Here is a 20,031-nt window from a genome sequence, read left to right as displayed (position 1 = left end):
CAGCATTATATGAAAAGAAATAATTTAAGATCTCAACACTAGAAGATACTAAAGTATAGTAGAATAAACATAATGGAGTCTGCTCACAGCTACCTCAGGCTGACTGCAAGGTAGAATTCCTGAATTTCATCCCTGTTCCTCTTTAGTATTATGAGACTAACATACCTTGTTTTATTCTAGGCTATTCACTTTTTAAATGGTTTTATTGATTTATAGCCCTAAAGACATTCTACATAATCTAAGCTTTACCATAGGAAAGCCAAGTATTAACAATGAGCTGTTGCAGGTTAGGGAATGTGACATTAACACAATGTATAGTTTGTCCAGTCTCATCCATGTCACTTAAAATACCATAAACCACCACAGTAACTGATGATAATAGGGAAGGGATAATGCAGGGTATTCAGATTTATAACTAACTCCTTGCTAAAATCAACACTTGAATTTGGCTACCCTATGTATAGTTTTATTTTTAAAAGTAAGGATTTGTGCTTGAAGTCTTCAATTTCAGTTTTTCATTTTTTGTGAACCATTTTAAATTAAGATAAACATAAATACATTTCCAGTCCTGTTGCAATCAGGAGAATTAACTACTAAAAGATGGATATTTTGCTAAAGACGTTATTTCATTTTTCTCCTTTTCCATTTCACGGCAAGTTGTCAAAATGACTACATGGTATTGGATGTGTCCTTGTAAAAGACTTTTAAACCCTTTGCAAGTATAGAATTTAGTATTAACAGTCATGAAAATATGTAAACTTGCCATAAGTTACATAAAACAGATCACAGGAACAGTCAAAAATCAGACTGCTAGGCAACACTGTATTAAATGCAAAATGACATATACCGTACTTTCATCCAGAAATAAAACCAAAGGATACTTACTTGGAAAAATTGTAATGCCCATAAAATTCTAATGAGAAACTAAACATATGAGCCCCAGTTCATATAAAAATCTGTCCCAGTGTTAAAAGTATCTGCATGAATTTCACAATTGTCCAAGTTATTTAGGCAGAACGGCCCTTTCAAAGAATGAGATTTATTCAAGATAAAGCTCATTTTCATCCTTATTAAAAGCTTGTAAATATACCATTACAAAAAGTCCCTCTGTGCTGTCCAGCATATCCTCTGTGCTTAGTAAGTCCTGAAAACAAAGAAACAAAGTTATATGGTTTTGGGACTAATAATTTAATATTCTTCTCACAAAGCTTGTTTGTGAAGTCATGCATGAGTTTAGAAGTAAGTGCCATGTAATGTATAAACAAAGCCTTAACAAATCCTTTTCTATATTCCAAGAAAGGACATAAAAACCCCCCAAAATTCATCCTCATTAACATCAAACTTTGACTAAAATACAAGAAAACAATGTTTCATTCAAGATACAAGCATGCCAAACAATCAAACGAAAGCACTTAGAAAGACCATATTTGCTACCAAGTATTCGTGACCATGTAAAATATTTGTTTTAACTCACATAGATGAGTCAAATCAACTCCTTATATTTATAATAAACATGTAATGCATTACCATAATCCATCTAATGAAGTTTAAAACTCATGTATGCCACACTGTTCTCCTGTGACAATCTGGAGAATGACTGTAGGAGGGCCTAGCAAATACTTCCCATGGTGAAAAAGCTATAAATGTATAAACTATGAAAATGTATGTAAAATGTGTAAAAAGTAGTGGTGCAAAAGTTATAAATGGAACTAGGAGCATTTTAAAGTTAGAACTGAACAATGGGAGTTCTCTGGAGATAGGAATTCTCTGGCCTCAGAGAATAAACCAAGCTATTCAAAAAAATTTAGAAAACATCAATATCCCACAGAGCAATGCATGTAGAACTTGCTAAAACTCTCTGAGTATTAAAACAGCAATTCTCTACTCAATGCAAACTTGCTTTTCATTACAACTAAGTTCATGAGGTAAAGTGTTGGACCAACACAGCTATACTGGTTTTAATATTAAGGGTCATGGCATATATGAATGTGTAATGTAAACATTTATGTCATCTTGAGTTTCTGTAACAAACCAGTATGAGCATTCAATGGTTCTTTCAATCCAAGTATCTCCTAACTAAAAGTTTTGATCCTACCTGAACAAAATACATATCATTTACACATAAAATAGATAAAATATTTATCATGCAATATGAGATGATCTTAAGGTCCTTTCCAACCCTAACTATTCTATGTTTCTGTGAGATGTAATTTTTCAGTTATACTACAGAGGACGGTAGTATAATGTATTCCATGTACATAAAATTGGTTTTGATTTAAAATTAGTACTATGCTGTCTGGAAAATGCCAGAAGTGTCCATGGAAAAACTGGCAAGGTATCAGGTGCCTAAGGTCAGTTTCATGATTAAGCAATAATTTCTCTACAGTTAAAAATATTTCAAAATTGAGTAATAAATATTACTTTGTTAAATATTGTTACTGTTAAAGGTATCCAAACATTCCAGAAAACAGTTTTGAGAAGACATATAATCTATAACAAACATAAGGCTGTAACCTAGACTTTTGGGACATTCTGAAACTTTACACCTACATACAAGTTAAAGATGTCTTGTTTTTACTTTTTCCTGTACAAAATACTAGGAGATAATACAACAGAAAAGAGGACAAAGGATTAAAAAAATTTTGCCTTAATGTTTGATGCTAATGTATAACAATCGCATGTTGACAGAGCTTAGGTCATATTTCAAAATGCAAAGGGACTCTTCAGCAAAAACTGGTGGATTTGTTTCCTATTTCTTCTTAGGGCCACACAGTTACAGTTTCAGAACGGTTTCAGGACCTGCACCTGAGTCAAGGGAAAGTTGTTGCAGATCATTAAAGAAAAATGAATAGAGAGATTAAGGCTGAAGACAATGGGAAGAAATAAAATGTGTGAGAATTCCTCAATTTTATTATCCTCTACTGTTGATGGGGGGGGGGAACCTTCATCAGGTCAGCCTAGTTGGCTTAACTGCCCTATAGGCTACAGTACTGTCAATCTCCAAAACCTCACCAGGTTTTTAAAATGGTTTAATAGTTTAACTTATTATGAGATATTCACAAAATAATAAGCCATATACAATACTCTAGGATGTAAGTTATTAGTTCTTAAGAAGTCTTCTCAAGCAATAATTCTTAAGTTTCCCAATAAGAAAAATAAAAGTGGCTTTCAATTTTTAAAATCATTCTAAAAATAAGATGAAAATTCTGACAAAAAAATTAACAAATACTTGCTTCATGTAAAGACATAGCCAAAAAGTGGCATTCATGATACCAGTTTACTAAGACACATTGATTATATGATGCATGTAGTAGAAATGCTATTTGAATATGATTGCTTTGAAAGAGGTATGTTTGCAAGCAGACCTTCAGTCTTTTTAACCTGTTTAAGGCAGATCTGCACAAACTCATATTCATCCTTTTTTTATTCTGTAATCTATGTAAAAGGAAACATTTACAGTTAATAATGTTTAAAGTTACAGATATTTAAACTTTCAGTAGAATAAAAACCCTAACATTAAAATACAAAAATTATGCCTAAGATTATTTACTAAAGTTGACAGGGTGCTCATTTATTAACAAACTTTCTTTAAAGGTAGGTATGAAATTTCGTTTTTTTTTATTGGTGGCATAAGTCCCTAACTTTTTCATAAGATTCCTCAGTGATTCATATAGACTAAAACAGTCTTTGACAAACCACTGCATGCATGAGTAGAGAGCAAAAATAGTGGTTGACAGAAAGGAAAAAACAAGCAAAGCAATGTGACAGATATAGATAAATGAAAGCAGAAATGAGACAATAGGCTCTTTCACTTCCTTGAAAAATATTTCCTGCTGCCAGTATTTGCAATGATCTTCTATACTGGCATTTGTTATAATGGAGAAAAAAAGACATGCTCATTGATAATTATTACTTTAACTTCAAGAACTAAAATAAAGTGGAAGCCTATTAACATTCTTCCCAAAGGTACAGTAGATGTAATGATGCAGCTTTGAGGGGTTCTTTAATGCCCAGCAGAGGAACATGTCACATACCTTGTTTACTGAAATCATTAAGAGTTAATAGAAAAGACCCAGGTAATTATAGACCGGTCAGCCTTACCTCCATCCCTGGAAAGGTGATAGAACAACTTATTCTTGACACCATCTCTAGACATATCAAGGATGAGAGGGTCATTAAGAACAGCCAACATGGTTTTAGCAGGGGGAAGTCGTGTTTGACCAACCTTACAGCCTTCTATGAGGAAGTGACTTCGTGGAGGGATGATGGTAGAGTGGTAGATGTGGTTTTTCTTGATTTCATCAAGGCATTTGATACTGTCTCCCACAGCATCCTCATAGGTAAGCTAAGGAAGTGTGGGCTTGACGATCAGGTAGTGAGGTGGATCAAGAACTGGTTGAAAGGAAGAAGGCAGAGAGTTGTGGTCAATAGCACAGAATCTAGCTGGAGGTCTGTGACTAGTGGAGTCCCTCAGGGGTCAGTGCTGGGATCAGTGCTGTTTGATATTTTCATCAACAACCTGGATGAGGGAACCGAGTGTACCCTCAGCAAGTTCACTGATGACACTAAACTGGGAGGAGTGGCTGACACACCAGAAGGCTGTGCTGCCATTCAGCGAGACCTGGACAGGCTGGAGAGTTGGGTGGGGAGAAACTTGATGAAACTCAACAAGAGCAAGTGTAGAGTCTTGCATCTGAGGAAGAACAACCCCATGTACCAGTACAGGTTGGGGGTTGACCTGCTGGAAAGTAGTGAAGGGGAAAGGGACCCGGGGGTCCTGGTGGACAGGAGGATGATCATGAGCCAGCAATGTGCCCTTGTGGCCAAGAAGGCAGATGGCATCCTAGGGTGCATTAGAAAGGGTGTGGTTAATAGGGCAAGAGAGGTTCTCCTCCCCCTCTACTCTGCCTTGGTGAGGCCACATCTGGAATACTGCATCCAGTTCTGGGCCCCCCAGTTCAAGAAGGACAGGGAATTGCTTGAAAGAGTCCAGCACAGAGCCACAAAGATGATGAAGGGAGTGGAACATCTCCCTTATGAGGAGAGGCTGAGGGAGCTGGGTCTCCTTAGCTTGGAGGAGACTGAGGCGTGACCTCATCAGTGTTTACAAATATGTAAAGGGTGGGTGTCAGGATGATGGAGCTAGGCTTTTTTCAGTGATATCCAGTGACAGGACAAGGGGCAATGGGTGTAAACTGGAGCATAGGAGGTTCCACATTAACATCAGGAAGAACTTCTTTACTGTAAGAGTGACAGAGCATTGGAACAGGTTGCCCCGGGGGGTTTGGAGTCTCCTACATTGGAGATACTCAAGGCCCACCTGGACAAGTTCCTGTGTGATGTACTCTAAGTTACCCTGCTCTTCCAGGGGGGTTGGACTAGATGATCTTTCGAGGTCCCTTCCAACCTTTGGGATTCTGTGATTCTGCGAGTGCTTCTCAATAGCAGTAATATAACAGTACTCAGCTACTGGAGTCAATTTCAAAACAAAAATATTTAGGCAGGCAAGTTTGGTTTGCTTTCAGCTTAAATCCTAATTTACTTGTTTTATAGACTGAAAAAACAGTTTAGGTAATTGTGTAACTGTGAAATATGCTCTGCACTATCAATGTACTAGGTCATTTGGCTTAGACACATGCAATACTTCCCTCTAATACTGATCCAAGTACATGTTGTTCTGGAAAGAGTTCAATAGCTGCATTTTCATCTAGAGGCAGAACACACTATTTTTCCATTTCTACTGTCCTCTGTACTTTATCTTAAGTGGGGAAATGTACATTAGTTGCAGCATCTTTAGCTTAATTTTATTTAGTTTTACAGGTGCACTAATGCATTTGGATAATCTTTAAAGAAAACTGTTGTAGGATATGTAATTAGCTTCAGTATTATTTCTCCAGATAATTTGCAGACCAAAGCTTAGGTCAAAATAGAAGTTGATCAAGATGGAAGTTTTAATCTTTACTAGCAATCTAAATGGAATCCTAAATCCACAGTCTTCACTTTTGTACCCCAAACAAATGCTGTATTTCATAGTTCACTCATATCCAAGTGACACTGCCTAGGCAATCTACTGTTAATCTAGTAATCAATAATTAAAGAATATTAGTTCCAACAAAAGCTTGGCTACCAGGTTGTGCTCAGTATAAAAATAAAGCACAATACTGTCCCAGTTCATCAGTCTGAAGACATCCTGAACTGTGGGCTGCCTTTCTTAAAAGTGACAACTCACATTAAAATCTGCTAGGTAACATTCTAAAGGAACCAATAAGCACTACTAAAACCCCCAGCTAGTTGCTAGCAACAGGTATCTCTTATAGGCTGTGAAATGAAGTGAGAAGTCAAAGTCGTGGTTCCATATTTGGTATTGAAATTATTTTCTACTGAAGAAATATAGCTCTTAAGCCAAGAGAAGTGTCTGGCTTCACAGAAATATGACTTGCAAACAGTAACACATCATTGTTATTCACAAAGCTTTGGTTTGGATTTCTAAATAATCTAGCCAAAGACTTTTTAAAAAACAGATACTAGTAGACCAGTCTGGCCATTCAGTAAATAACATCATACATTAAACTCTGTTGTATAAAATAAAGTTAACTACAGTGGCTTGAGGGTAGTGAGGCACTGGAACAGGTTGCCCAAGGAAGGGGCAAGTGCTCCATCCCTGACAGTGTTCAACTCCAGGTTTGAGCAGAGCCTTGGGCATCATGGTCTAGTATGCAGCATCTGTGCCCATGGCAGGGGTTTGGAAGTAGATGATCTTAAGGTCCTTTCCAACTCAACCATTCTATGATTCTATGATCAGTTTCAAAATGAATTTGCACATGAAAACATATTTAAACCCAACATTAACAGTATGCTTCTCTACAGTATTCTATAGTACTTCCCATATTTTAGTCTCTTCAGCTGACAAAGTTAAGTGTCTAGCATTATTGGAAATAGTCTTTTTTTTAAGCTGCAAATATTCATTTGGTAATGAGCAAGCCTGGACTCTAGCATATTATGTATACACAGTTGCCTGGACCACTATTTCTGTGCTCCTTCCTATCTACACACACTTTTGCAAAAGTCACCTAATATTTTCAATGAGTTTGGCAGGGATAAGGAGAGGACTGCAAGGCAGGCACCAAGCAGATATTCATATATTAATTTTTTTTACTACAGAAACTGTCAGTCAATATGTGGCTTCAACATTAAAAAGTCAAAGTCTGAAGTTTATTATGAAAACTATTTCATAATATCTTCTTCTCCCTCCATAACACAAAATTCCGCAGAAGAGTCTGCCTGGAAAGAACTTCACCACTATTCTTAGTCAATGTGGATGCTTTAGAGTCAGACAGAGCAGTTTAAATAAACAGAAAATCAGTATTTCTACATGTGAAAAAGCAAATACTTTGAGTTTTTTTCCACACAGGAAATTAATAGGCTCTTGAATAAGACATTCATAGCTCAACACAAGCCATCCATTACTTTTGGTAAGGGACAGTACAATACAGTGCCAAACAGACGTATCTTAACTACTAATGTGCTGACCCATATTTAGAAGCAGTACAGTTAAATTAGTGACATGACCTGCACAGGCTGGTTAGCTTACCGACCCTGTGCTGTGCAGAGATATCCCTCATCACAGAATCTGAAGTTCCATTTCCATTATCTGGCATGATTTTCAAATCTTCAAATGCATCTTTGCACCTCCTCCCACTGAAAAATCTTTCTAAGCATACTGGTTTTCAGTAAGCATCATTTTAAACCATGTTCCTTTAAAACATTAAGAAATACATAAATGTGCTGCACATGAACAGAAGGAGGAAGTCTAAAGCCTTTAGAAATCTATCTAAACACTGGGATCTGTGATTACTAAAGACTTTTGTTCATAGTAAAACAAATAATTTTTTTCCTTTATTAGTTTGGCAAAGTTATTGATTTGGCACCATATAATACTTTGACTGCTTTGTAGCTATAATCCTGTAATAGCAACTATATCCACAAGACTCTTGTCATTCTGCTCCATTTCTAAATGGAAGAGAATCACAACTATAAGCACTTCCTGCCCACAGGACAGAGAGTATATGTTTACATAAGTTAAATTTGAAAGTTCTATAACAACCACCTGATGCATTTCAGCAGCTTTATAGCTTTTAAATAGCTGTGTATACATTAAATATATGCAGCAGAGCAATTCTTAAATCTTTCATCTGTTTATAGACCAAATGACATTACTGTTCATGCCAGCCAAGTTTCTACTCCAGCCAAGATTCTACTAAAAAGCAGCAATAAGCAAAATTCAACTTCATGATTGCTTATATAATTATAACGTTCCAGTATCTAAACAGCCAGAAAGCTAAAAGAACACATAGTAATTTTTCATTTCTTTTCTGGTAAAAAAATTAGAACTGCAGCTTGAACTTTATCTGGGTCTATACTAAATGGAAGTCCTGCAATTGCTTTGAACAAACCTAATCAAATACAGCAAGAGAGCAGGATCCAAATTCACATGAGAAAACATCACTTTCCTATGACAAAACAGTTTTGTCCTAATTTTCCACGACAAGCCATATTTTCTGTGGTTTATTATAAATTCCCCAAAGATATCCACGGCTCATCAGCCTCCTACAAACCATTAAAATAGGTCCGCCATTCCAAAAGAAACAGGAAAAGTAGTAGGAGACTGTACCAGTGATATTCTTTTCATGATAAAGCTGTTCTTTTCATTCCTCCTATATCATGAGCAGACAGTCTAAAGCTGTCCAGGAGTTGGAGTGAAAACATAAAAGTTGATGTGAAAATGAAAAATAAGTGTTGATGTCTCATGAGCTAAGAATTTGGATCAAAGAGAATCCAAAAGTATCAGCAAAGTTGTCTGTATATCATCAATATTCCTATGAGCAGATCCTCAGCTGGACATCTGCCCCCTACACTTCATCCTGTGTACTAAGCAGTACAATGATTCTGTCTTTCCTCAAACCATAATCTTCCCTACAATCATATAGGGGAAAAAAAAAGGGCAATAAGCTCCAACCTATGCAAAAAAACTTGTGCCAAAGTAAATGCCTTGTTATGTAAATGCCAGTCAAAACAGCACTGGTGTAAACAGGCATCCCAGTCCTAGTAACACAAAAGCAAGGAATTCAATGGTTTTTGCAGAACAGAAATACTTAAAGGCAGCTGGACAACTTGAACCATTTAGTTTGAAAAAAGACAAGTCAGGGAAGTATTGGCACATGGTATTAGTACAAGAGAACCTATTCTGTATGCACTAAGTGCCAACAGTGCAACATTCAAAAGGTCTGCAAATGGTCATTTTTGAGACAAAAAGTATCCAGAGGAATTAAAAAATAGCAGTGGAATATAGTACTTCAAAACACAGTTTAAGCTTTGCCAGTTCAGTAATCATTTCCAGACTGAATCCCTCTCACCTTCCATAACTTCTCTAATACCAGATACCCTGTAACAGGCATTCTACACAGTTTCTGTCTTCAAGATCAACAGGGCATTACTTCAGCTTTTCTTTTTTGAGCATACTTTTGTAGTCTGAAAAGTGAGCTACATATTTTGAGTATTTGTGTTTTAAGAGAAAACAATTGTAAAATAAAATTACTTGTAGCATCTCAGAAGAGCTATGGGAGATAATTACAGAAATATACTTACAACTGTCAATAATACTTCTCTTATTGGAGAGAAGCTTTTATCCAAAGTGCTAAAAGGTGACAATTTTCAGTATGCTGTGGTTGTTAAATCAGCTAATTTTAACAAGAACAACAACAAAAAAGTTTAGTGCTAGCAAATATGTTCACAAGCTACAACATAATAAAAACCTTTTATATTTTAGGTTTCCTACACAATTGAGAGAAAACCACGACAAAAAAAAATCCTATTCTTTTTTAATACTTCTAGGTTAATTTAAAGTTTTTTAAAGTACAGAAACACACAGGAAAAAAAGATCAGAGTAACCCTTCAGTAAACATATGCCCTCTGTATGAAGGCTGTTAGGCAAACCCAAAGGAAGCTACTGTGAACACTGAAAAGAAGTCAAGAAGCTCACAACACCGTAAAATGATTTTGTTTATGGATATGTTGTGAGGTTGACAAAAGATGTTTGTAAGGAAAATAACCACAATTATTATTAAGCTACTGTATATTCCACTGTGAGCCAAAAAAACTGGGAAAAATAAAGTCAGCAGGAAGTCAGCTGTGCAGTAGAGATGATCCTGCAGATCAGCGATGACCCTCAAGTATCACAATGATGCCAGTGTTACAAAAATTTCATCTCAGCCGTGATCTAATCCAATTAATTTTATTTACAATTGATTAATATTGAGAGGCAATAAGCAAACAGCACTGGGTGCGCTGGGGAGTCTCCGCTCCACCAAGAACGCACGCTGGGGTCTTTGGGGTTCAGTCTCTTATACTTTTGTGATCCTGGGTCTCAGCCAATCATTTCTTCTCCTTCATGTCGACGTGGTTTCTTTCTATTGATTTTCCTTGGTTGCTGGGGTCTTGTCTCAGATTGAAAAACTTCTTACACAAGGTTATCAATCTTTCTCAGTAACACAAAAAGAATAACTCAAGAAGATGTCTATCACAAGCTTAACCACCACAGGTTCCATTCCTTATATGGTTATTTATTCCATACATAGGTTTCATAAACCCTTGTAACAGGATGTATCTCTGGGTTACCCAATCCCTTCCTTAAAGCACTCAAGCAGTAAAACAAAGGCATTAAGCACTCTTATTATTTTAACAGTCAAAAATTATTAAAGAGGGGACTAGTCTATTCCCTTGTTTCTTCTTCTTTCCCTTCATTACATTGACAGCAACATTTATTATAATCAAAGTCATTTTTATACATTCCACACGTGATACACTGGTCACAGGTACATCGGTAATAATGATTCCTAAGTTCTTGACACGAATCATTCTCATATTCTTTACACCAGACATTGCCAATATGCACCACAAGTGACATCCATCATTGAAAAATTGCTCTGTCAAAATAAGCATTTGTCTATCTGAACCATATTAAACCTCAGCAGGTAGCCTACAGTGAAAAATTCTGAAAGTAAATGTAGCAGCATTTTTTCCATGGCCTTTCCTTCCTTTTGGCGTAATATGTCTTTTGTAAGATCTAGCTCTGCCATTTATATACAGGAAAAAATACGCACAATATACTGCTGTTTCAACAACTGTTTTAATATACATCTCTTGATTCAGTTTCTGGCCTAGTCCACCAAAAAACACTTAAGCAATACTTCCATACTAGATTATGTGCTTAATTTGAAAATGTTTCTCAGGGGCTCTACACACACATTAAGAAACACACACAGAAATACAAACCAACAATATCGAAGAACTCTATCAACAGAAAAACTCTGTTCATGATAACAGAACCACTTGCTCTAGTCAGGGGTCCTCAGAGACATGCTATGCCCAGTTACTTGGGTGAATTCTTTCCCCATATTGAGCATATTTGGGTGAAGTGAATCAGGCATCGCCTCAGGTCTCTCTCCAAAGCAAAATTTGCAAGCAAAAACATCTGAGAAAGATTCTGAAAGATTCTGAAGGACAAAAAGTGAAGCATACATACATACAACACCTTGAAGGACTCCTGTAATTCCTAAGTTCCACTTTTATCTTTAAGTGGTTGTACACGTGGACTATGACTGGCATCCAAGAAATAACACCCATGTTGTCAGAATTATTTTAGGTAAGTCCTCAACATGAACAGAAACTGCTGAACCACTTTTCCAAATACAAAACTATTTATGTGTATCTCTGCCATTACAATGCAAATGCACATGACCTCCAGCAGGCTCTTCAGCTGTAAAAAAAAAAAAAAAATGCACACAGGTTTTCTTCAGTATAGTCAGCGACACAGCTTTATTTACTTGGTTGGATTCTGATCAGATAACCTTAAGGTCTTATGATAGATTTTGAGTCAATCATTAAATGAAACAAAGACCAAGACCATCAGTGTTGAGGGTGCCTGATTGTGAGAACAGTCCTGCAGCATACAACTCTCACACTAATTCTAGACATTTCATGTGAAATATAATGTCCAAATGAACTGAACTCTATAACCTCACAAAGTACCTTAGCTGTCTGAGGACAGAACAATGTTTCACCAATATCTAGTAATTTTTCTAGGTAATTGTAAAACTAAAACGCTCTCTAAAGCATCTTGAGTTAAAACCAAAGATGATTGAGAAACAGAATCCTGAAAATCAGCTTTATATTCCCTTTCTGTGAAGCCAAAAAAAAAGAAAAAAAATCATCATTTTGCATTTTAATTGTGCTCCATCCCTGGCAGCGTTCATGCCAGGTTGGACAGAGCCTTGGGTGACATGGTTTAGTGGGAGGTGTCCCTGCCCCTGGCAGGGCGTTTGGAACTAGATGATCTTAAGGTCCTTTACAACCCTAACTAATCTATGATTCTAAACCTAGACATTACTTACATAAGCCCATGATTAGTTATCTTCTTGGCATTACATATGATGTTTACTGAGACTGAAGATCTAGCAGTGTAAAACATCGGCAATTCTGTGTCGGCTCTGCCTTTCTGAATCAGACATCTTCATTAGCAGGGCAATAGCAACACACTGCCAACTATAAACTGGTTCAAAACCCAGACAAGACAACTTAGAAAACTCCTGTAATAATCTCTGGTCATTGTAACAGCCAAGCAACGGTTCAGCTTTCAAACATACAGACATGTTAACTCAACTCATTCCTCATAAAAGGAAAAAGCCTGAACAGAAAAGATCATAAACCTGGGATAGATACAAAACTGATTATGAGAAACAAAAGTAATCCACATATGATCATCAGCAACTTTATATCCATATCACATAGGAGACCATTTCCAATAACATTGTGCATAGATAGATAGAATAAAATTTGCTCACACTGGATCTGAAAGACATGTACACCTCCAAATAATACCCTTCCATCAGCAAAGACTGGATGCCTTTTAGAGGGGGAAATTCAAAGAAATAGATTAAGTTCTTATCTCACTGAGAACACTTACAAGAAAGGATGTTCCTCCAATGACTGAGCACAGTCATCTCAAACTACTGAGCATCAAATCCACAATGCTCACTTTTAAAAGGTTTTTGTATCCTGTTGCATAGAAGAGTCAAGAGCCAATATAAACTGAATCTTTTATCATAAAATAAAATGTGATTTCTTCAAGGTTTGGATAGAAGTTAAGGTCTTACCTGCTCAATCGTAACAGCTAATTGGGTCTGTGCAATGACTTATTTATATCCAGAAAGTTTCAGGGCCCTACATTCTATCATCTTTGCTGGGTATGAAGGCCACTGCTACACAGTCATTTTCCATTATAAAATACTTGCCTCTGCCTCAGTTTTCTAACATTTGACTTTTGCAGGACAGTAATAAAAACTAAAGTATTTCTTAACAGACATGAAATCAAATTATGACGCTCTGCTTCTGTATACCTAGCAACCATGTTAACAGAATTAAGACAAAACCTAAAAATACATTTTAACTGTCTTCACAACTGGAAACATACCTTGTTCTAGAAATGATCTGAATAACTTACAGATTACAGACTGATCAAAGACCTATCAGCTTCTTCACAACATATTTCTGTGTTTGGAAGAAAAAACAATCAGGAAAGTCCCAGCCAAGGAGAATCACTCTAGCATCAGGTGTACAGCCTCATTATAAGAATGTGAAAAGAGGACTCCAAATGAATGGGATCATTCAGACATTTATATCATCTTAATAAGTTTACATGCCTAAAATGTGAAAGCAAAAACAGCTATATTAACCATCCCCCCCCAAAAAAAATGGAATAATCTGTCTAAACTGGACAGTACAAATAAAATGAGGTAGGAAAAGCATCTTCATACACTGAATGAGAAGAAGAGTTAAAGAGGAAAGAAATTGTGTCCTGGATGTCTGGGCAGACACACAGTATTAATGCATATAAGCAGATATTCAAATATATTCACATATTGCTTTTGAAGACTGAGAACTACCCACATCATTTACTATAAAAGGACAGTGGATCTGAGCTCTGTATTATCCAGTTGTCAAACTACTTAATAACAGAATCTGTTGCTAATGAAAAAGCAAATATGTTGCCATTTTGGTCAAATCTGTTAGAGATGTTTAAGTAACACAGAAAGAAAATACAAGAATAGAAACTGTCTATAATGTTCTTCTTGTTAAGGATCCTATTTATTCAAATTTCACTTGTATGATGCAAAGGATAATTGCAGTTATGACAGCATAAAAAATTCAAGTGACTGGAGTGCTTTTCATTATCTGTGTGTGACTTACATATGTCAATAATAACAGCAGTATGATTTTAATATGGTGTGCTGTACAAAGACATTTTAAGAGAAGATTTGAATGAGAACTCCAAGCATCTGTTTATAAACAAAAAATTTCATCTCACTTATCTGCCTATAACTGACTGCATAGATGGATGCCTGTCATGGTTTGAGCATGTTTTGAGGGTGTTTTTGTTCAAGGTTTTTTCCAGCCAGGGGGAGTCTGGGAGGAAGGAGAGACAGGACACCTGACCCAGGCTAGCCAATGAGGTATTCCATACCCATAGCACGTGATGCCCAGGATGCATACTGGGAAAGAGAAGGCAGGGTGTAGAGCTGTGGAGGAAAATGGAGGAGGGAGCACATGGTGCTTGGCCGGGCAGGGTGGAGTGAGTTATGGGTCGGTGGCTGGTGGGGTGTTGTATTCTTTTCACTTGCTGTTTGCTGTATCATTATTATTTGTAGTAGTGAATGGCAGTAGGGGTTTTGTGTTATGCCTTAGCAATTAAACCGTTCTTATCTCAATCCGTGGGGGCTACATTCTTTGGATTCTCCTTCCTAACTCTCCAGGAGTTGGGGGACTTGGTTTAAACCACGACATTTTTGGCGCCCAACGTGGGGCCCGAGGGATTGAGATAAGAACAGATCTGAGCGGATTTATGGTCTCTTGTCACAATGCTGATTTATTGGCTCTTAGAGGTTTTTCTCTGGATCTCGCTGTTTCGGGATTTTACCGGGTACTTGGTGTATGGATTGGATGTGTTTGTGTGTGTGTCGGAGGCTTGTAATACGGTGGGGCTCCGGCAGCAGGGGGGGATGGACGTGGCCGTGGACTTGGACTTGTACCAGGCCGTCCCGCTGCTCTTCGCCGTCCTTGTCCTTATCCTCGTCGTCGTCTGTGTGGAGCTGCGTGAAGCCAGGAAGGAGCGGCCCCGGGAGCTGCCGGCAGCTGAGGCTGCCAGGGAGAGCGGCACGGGGAGCCAAACGGCTGTGGCAGAGCAGCGGGAGCAGGCGGGGGAGGAGCGGAGCAGGGCGGTAGCTGAGCAGGGGGATCACGCAGCGGGGAAGGTGAGTCCCACGGCCGTTCCCGACCCTCCGACGGCTGAGAGTGTCCCCCGGAAGTCGCCCGCCGACCCCCAGCAGGATGCAGGAGACTACACAGCACTTCCCAGCAAGGCAGAGGAGGAGGATCCGGACTCGGGAGAAGAGAAGCTGATAGTGGGAGAACTGGCAAGCACGGCAGCTACATCAGCCCCAGTGACAAGTGCAGCAGCATCATCTGAGAGTTCCGATGGTTTTGAATGGCTTTTGGGTGCCCTTGGGACCTGCCTGCTGATTGTAATGGTGATCGGCATGTTGGCACACACACAGAGTGTGTTCTACCCACGGCCATTTTGTCTGATCCCAAAAGTTAAGCAGAGTCAGGTTTGGGTCTTGTCTAGGGTTAGACAAGGATATAGGAGCACCAGGAGACTGTCCCCAAGTCTGGACAGTCATGAGTGGCAGGGCATGTGGGACAGTATAGCCGGGTATCTGATCCACTGGGCCCCTCCAGTGCTTTGGAAGCATTGGAGGTGGAAGGCAGCTGTATGGAGTCCCCAGCAGCAAGCTGTAGAACTGCTGAAGGGGACGGTGAATGATTTTGGTGGGCCCAGATACTTCAGGCTATCAGTCCAGAGATGCAACTTAGAGATGTCTCATGATCGAGGGGTGGACTTAAGAGTGATTGTGTATTGGAAATGTGAGATCTGGGCATGACGTGAATGGTATGGAATAAGGGGTGGATAATGTCATGGTTTGAGCATGTTTTGAGGGTGTTTTTGTTCAAGGTTTTTTCCAGCCAGGGGGAGTCTGGGAGGAAGGAGAGACAGGACACCTGACCCAGGCTAGCCAATGAGGTATTCCATACCCATAGCACGTGATGCCCAGGATGCATACTGGGAAAGAGAAGGCAGGGTGTAGAGCTGTGGAGGAAAATGGAGGAGGGAGCACATGGTGCTTGGCCGGGCAGGGTGGAGTGAGTTATGGGTCGGTGGCTGGTGGGGTGTTGTATTCTTTTCACTTGCTGTTTGCTGTATCATTATTATTTGTAGTAGTGAATGGCAGTAGGGGTTTTGTGTTATGCCTTAGCAATTAAACCGTTCTTATCTCAATCCGTGGGGGCTACATTCTTTGGATTCTCCTTCCTAACTCTCCGGGAGTTGGGGGACTTGGTTTAAACCACGACAATGCCTTGTACAGTGCATGTGGTGTACAAGTGTTGAAAGATTAAGGGCAAGACATCAGAGAAGACAGGGAAAAAAAAAGATTCTGAGCATCAAGCAGTCCATCTGCTTTGGCCATACAATAGATACTATCATGTAACTAAGAGGCCAAATTTTAGTCTGCTTCAGCAATTGGGTCATCTAAAAAGCAGTTTCAAATTCTACTCACCCGTACACATTTAAGACTTCCGTGAACTATCTTTGGATATATTGTTTCACTTAAAACACAGCAAGACAAAAGCACAAGTTCCAGGTTTTGTTTATGCACAGGTTCCTTACGTATCACGTAAGATGGGATGTGGCATTTTATTTTTGCATCTGACTTAAAGAATAAATGGTTTGCTGACTATGAAATTAACACTATATAATGTGGAGGACTGTAACCCCATGGATTTCTTCTTTTTAAAAATATATATATAAATACACAAGCATGACAGCTAATATCAGCACTTTTGTTTACTTCTAGATCCTTCAGAGAGCACAAATACTCATTATTAAACACAAGTCACAGGGAATCAAGGACAGTTGAAAAAGGACCCATGACATGTTATCTTTCAAGAAGCCTGACAAGCAGCTTCTAAGAGCTCCTCCTTTAGAGCACACTGAAATGCCTGAGTTAAAGTACCTCTACTGCACAGATTTCTACATACAATCAGATGTCATAATCAAGAAGATGAGCTACAATAAGAAGCTACAAACAGCTTGGGATAATATTTTCTTTTCTCAGCACAGCACTACATAAGAAAAAATAGGAAGTCTTGAAGTTAGCAGCAGCTACCTTGTTCTTAAGTGGAACACAGTTTCATCCTGTAGAAGTTACATATTTCTAGAAGAATTTCTATGCATTTTCACCTAGCTTGATTTAAATACACAGGAAATTAACCAGATGATTAACAAGTTTTAACCAAAGAGTTTGCCACTATCACTTAAAAACATCTTGACATTTCTCAGAAGCATTTTTCCACAGTTCAAGCAGCCCAGTTACAGGCTAAAGGGCTGAATCCTGCAACTATTCAGGCTATAAGTCTATTTTCTGAATATGTATACTGCTCCAAGAAAGTTTGAAGAACCTTGTCCTCTATTCCTGGGTTTGAACTCTTTGGCTACAGTAAGCTCTTTCTTACCATTTCTAACACACACTGTTGATACCTACGTTGTATAAAAAAATATTCTCAGCTCAACATCCAATAACCATTACATTTTTAAGTCTTTCTTGAAGCTGGTACCCATTATTTTTGAGAAGCCATTTGCTAATACACACTTTTTCCCCCCATGCAAAGTGATTTATTACTGTCAAATTTTCTACATGACTGTCACACATCAACAAATTGGATAGCAACCTAGCTTTTCAAATTGGATGTCTTCCTTTAAATAAACCATACAAAGAAAATTATTGTATTGCTTTTTCATTCAAATGTCTCCCTTCATAATCACTGGCTGATATTCCCCACAAACACATTGTATGGGGTATCAGAAAGTTTGTCTTTGACATAATTCTAAAATTAGTGTTTGTTCACAGTTATTACATAGTGACATTAAGCAAAGCCTTGAACTGGAAACTAGACAACAGTGAGAAGATGAGCAATACTGCAGGATTCTTTCAGAATCTAGCCTGGTGGCTGTCAGCTCAGAAAAACGTTCTTTTGTTGTTTGTTATTTGTAGTCGTTTAGTGACACTTAGACAGCATCACCATAGATACTAAAGACATAACCAACTTGAGTATTCCAATGTGTATATTTTTTCTGTTTCCTGCATGAAAAACAATGCTGCTGCTTCCACTTACCCGTGGCACCCCACCATGTACATTGAAAGGTTCCAAGGGAAATCTACATTGTATTTAATTCAAGTACTTAAATTTTGCATTGAAATAATCATGTTAGACACATAAAGCTCTGATGGTGAGCCACATAATGTGAGATAAATACATTAATGACTACGTAGCACTCTGATAGCACCGCAATTGCAGTTGTAAGAGAGAGGGAGCTTATTTTAGTTTCCTGTCAAGTACATTGCATTAGTGTTTTCTGAGCCAACATAATGCTTATGCAGTAGGCACTGAGAGTAGAGCTCTGTTTAGCTAGCTATACTAGCTGAATTTCTATAATGAACAATAAACTTTTCAATTAAGTTGTGGCTTTGGAGACAAAAATGTTTCTCACGGAAATCCTGTGCATTTACACTGCCTGTAAGGATACAAACAGAGCAGATAACTGTTTCTGGGTTTAATTTCATGCCCCCTACAAAACTCTATCTGCCACAGCCAACCTGCTACTTGTACATATTTTGTCTAAGATTCAAACTCGTTTGTTTACACTACGTCTTTAATATTTCAAACATTTCTTAAAAATTGGAACAAATGATTTATCTGTTTATCCAGGAAGCTCCATTACAATCACAAAATGCAAACATGTCCAGTTGGTGTTTCCTCAGCCAGATGAGGCCTTCAGCAGCTCAAGTGAAGCTCTAAAAATGTGGTTAAATCACTCAACTAGCACACGGCTGCCCTAAGCTACTGAATAATCCAAACCTACAGCTCTTAGTTACAATCCATAGAATAAATACACTGTCCACCTCACATCATCCAATTAAAATCTGCAAAGTTCTGATATCCTTGAGTAACAGAATGCATGTTCAAAGGACTTTCATAATGTTATTTCATAACATTATAGAAAAAAATATCTTCCATGACACTTCCTTTTTAAAGTATTCTTTTCATACATTTATATCACTTTCCTTTCATTTGGCTACTTTAGAACAGAGACCACTCCTAACTTCTTGTCCTGCCTCCAACTCCACATACTACCTGACTACCAAACATGGCATTTTTCACTTCTGAAATTCTCCTAGAAGAAAATGCAGTTCCTTCCCTACATCACTTATATTTCCCCCTACTTCTCAAATCTTTCTAGTGTCAACTTGGCAAAAGTACCCCAGCATATAGGAAAGAACTGGTCATCTTTAAACTACCTTTGAATACCTATATATGCAGAACACAAACATTTATCTTCATTTGTTTAAATCTACTGTGTTAACTGACAGATACAAAACACAGACTAAAATCTGTTCAGAACGAAAAAAACAATAAAAGTACATTTAAGAAAAAAAATGGGAGTTATATCACCTGTAAAACTGGAAGAAAGAAATCAGCATCTTTCAGAACATGCATCAGTATGGCAGCTAAAATATTTAAAGTTGTAAGTTCAATATTATGGGTATTTTGTAAATATTTATTTATATTTCAATAATATCTATGGCTGTAGCTAAGAAAGAAACAATTGCAATTCTAACTTGTTTGAGTTTCATTTTTAAAATAAGTACTGGAATGCTCTGTATTACCTACATCTTTGCAGCATCACCAGGGTTTTGCATGAGGAAATGCACATGCTTGGAAAAAAGGATACTCTTTAACTGAGATTAACTCTCATTTCTAACTGCTGTAATTACAACAAAGCCTTCTTGCTTTCCCAGC

At 37.9% G+C, this 20,031-nt stretch overlaps 1 protein-coding gene across 1 annotated transcript in view; it reads left to right on the top strand.

Moving 5' to 3' along the window:
* DTWD1 (DTW domain containing 1) overlaps nt 1–17,045 on the top strand; it is an 87,562-nt gene extending 70,517 nt beyond the window's left edge. Inside the window, exon 7 of the transcript XR_004080528.2 lies at nt 17,028–17,045. The gene's annotated coding sequence lies outside the window, so the exon portion shown is untranslated. The remainder of the gene's footprint in view (nt 1–17,027) is intronic.
* Nucleotides 17,046–20,031: the final 2,986 nt, after the last annotated feature.

The sequence above is a fragment of the Melopsittacus undulatus genome, chromosome 9, assembly GCF_012275295.1.
Source record: "Melopsittacus undulatus isolate bMelUnd1 chromosome 9, bMelUnd1.mat.Z, whole genome shotgun sequence".
Lineage (NCBI taxonomy): Eukaryota > Metazoa > Chordata > Aves > Psittaciformes > Psittaculidae > Melopsittacus > Melopsittacus undulatus.
This window is presented reverse-complemented; position numbering and strand designations above follow the sequence as displayed.